The sequence below is a fragment of the Zea mays genome, chromosome 6 (genome assembly GCF_902167145.1).
Source record: "Zea mays cultivar B73 chromosome 6, Zm-B73-REFERENCE-NAM-5.0, whole genome shotgun sequence".
Taxonomy (NCBI): Eukaryota; Viridiplantae; Streptophyta; class Magnoliopsida; order Poales; family Poaceae; genus Zea; species Zea mays.
In genome coordinates, this window is record NC_050101.1 from 99,781,031 (window position 1) to 99,783,832 (window position 2,802).

Here is a 2,802-nt window from a genome sequence, read left to right on the forward strand (position 1 = left end):
TCCGCCTCGCCCGACCTTGGGCTCGGACCGACCGCGCCACGGGGGATACATCATTACCCTACCCCTAGCTAGCTCAGGCTACTAGGGAACAAGACCGGTGTCCCATCTGGCTCGCCCCGGTAACAAGTAATGATGGCTCCCCACGTGCGTCCATGACGACGGTGGTTCTCAACCCCCTACGGAAGCAAGGAGACGTCAGCAAGATCCCAGCAGCACCGACAGTTGTGCTTCTACAGGGCTCAGGCACTTCTCCGACGGCCACGTTACCGTGTACACAGGGCTCAGGCACCTCTGTGCCAGACACGTTAGCGCATAGCTACACCCCACATTGTACACCTGGACCCTCTCCTTGCATCTATAAAATGGAGGTCCAGGGCCTTCATGCGGGAGGGTCGCGCGGGAGAACGAACTAACGAACAGGCTCACTCTCTCTCTCTCTCTCGCGAACGCTTGTAACCCCTACTACGAGCACACCCCCCTGGTGCGAGATAACACGAACCGCGTTTCCCCCTTGTGTTCCATCTTGCGCCAACCCATCTGGGCTGGGACACGCAGCGACAAATTTACTCGTCGGTCCAGGGACCCCCTAGGGTCGAAACGTCGACAGTTGGCGCGCCAGGTAGGGGCCTACTGTGTGTTAACGAACAACTTCCCGTTGAGTTCCAGATGGGTAGTCTACAGCAACCTCTTCAGCCCGGGACGGTGCTCCACTTCGGGAGTCTCGAGTTCATGTCCCTCGACGGTAGCTACGACATGGTACTCCTCCCCCCGCAGCGCGGCAGCAACCACGACGGTTGTCAGCTCGCCCGGCGGCGGCGGACTCGATGACGTCTTCCCCCCGTGGCGAAAGAGCAGCATCCGGGTTTGTCCCGCCACCCTCCTCGCCGCAGGAGGAGGAGGCGGGGCAACCATGGCCAGGCAGGAGGCAGCACCACGTCGGCTGTCGAGCGAGTCGACGACACCGACACCCCAGCGGGGGACATGTCGGGCGTTGTCCTCGCGCCTGAGACAACGACGGGCGTCATTTCCCCGCAACGTGCCAACCCCAAGCGGGCAGATGACGCCAGCACACTCGCAAAGGGCTTACTGGGCGTTAGCCTCGTACCTGAGATAACGGTGTAGTCCGTCCCCGACGCGACTTCGTCATCGTCCATCGATCAAGAGGTACCATACGTTTTCCACCCTGTGCCTTTTAGATTCAGCTTCGATCCACCAAACGACCCCGCTTCGGTGAGCGCTTTTGTAAAGGCATACCCTAACCTTCCAGGGTACCACATGTGGTCAACCTGGGACCGACTGACGGCCGTCTCAACCTATGGGCCCCCAGGTTCTGAGGAAGAAGATGAGACTGACTCTGGTTGGGATTTCTCTGGGCTCAGTAATCCCAGTGCCATGCGAGACTTCATGACCGCATGTGACTACTGCCTCTCCGATTGCTCCAATGACGGACACAGCCTTGACGACGAGGGTTGTGGCCCAAGTCACGAATGTTTCCACGTCGATCTAGGGGGTCACGACGAAGGCAACCACCTCGGTATGCCGGAGGATGACGATCCCCCTGGGCCTGCGCCTCGCGTTGACATCCTGCGGGAGCTAGTTGTGGTCCCAGTCCCTGCGGGGGGTCAGGACACACAGCTCGAGCAAATCCGTGAGATGCAGGCCAAGCTCGACGAGGAAGCAGGGCAACTTGTGCAGCTCCGGCAAATCATCGAGCAGGAGTGGGCAAGCCGAGCACTCGCCGGAGAAGCATGTCATCAGGCCCGGGACGTCCAACGTCGTATTGTTGACAATGCCAGGGCAAGGTTGTCCCCGGCCTCCAGCGGGGTCGGCCAGAATCTGGCTGCAGCGGCAATACTACTCCAAGCAATGCCGGAGCCATCCACCACCGAGGGGCGGCGTATCTAGGGAGAACTCAAGAATCTCCTGGAGGATGCCGCGGTCTGACGGGCCAAAAGCTCTGCCTCCCGAAGGCAAGGGTGCCCCCCGGAGCATCGCGCAACAACTTCCTGACTCGTGCGGGAGGCCTCAGTCCACACCGGGCGCACGCGGGACGCGACGCCTGCAGCCCCGGATCGCTGTAGCATCCCAAAAATCCTAACCCAGGTTTGAAACCCTAATCTACCCCTTTCCCCTCCCTTCATCCTTTAATTCCAATACCTCCACTAGTTTTCTTTCATCATATGCATACATTTTGTTTGATCACAAAGCACCTCACTTAGATTCTATTTTCTAAACACTTAGAGTATTCACAAAGTATTTTTGTTCAAAGAAAAAGGGGCAAAATGGGAAATAGAAATTAGAAAGTAAAAAGAAAAAGGGAAAAAGCTCTTTCCTCCCCTGCTGGACCGAATCCCGGCCCAAGCCCGCGACCTCTCCCTCCCCACGCGCCCGCATCCGGCCCAACTTCGGCCTGCTTCCGCGCGCGCGACAGCCGCTCCACACCTCGCCCTCTCTCTCGCTGACAAGGCGTCCCCACCCGTCAGCCACCCGCTCTCTCGCTCGCTCGCTCCCTCTGACCAAGCGACCCCACGGGTCAGCTGCTTCGTCGTCCGTCCGCCGTCCCCTCGCCGAAGTCACCTCCGGCCGTCGCCTCCGTCCTCCCCTCTACCATCCTGCCGCACAGGGAAGTTTGGCACCGCTCCGTCCTCCTCCCCTTGACCAGCGTCCTCGCCGGTGCCACCTCGCCGTAGCGTCCCCTCGGCAGCGCTGTGCGCCATTTATGGCGGCACTGGGAAGCTCGCCGGAGTCAGGGAGCTCCACCGCCCCCCCTTCCCCCGCGCGCCTATAAAAAGCTCCCCCCGA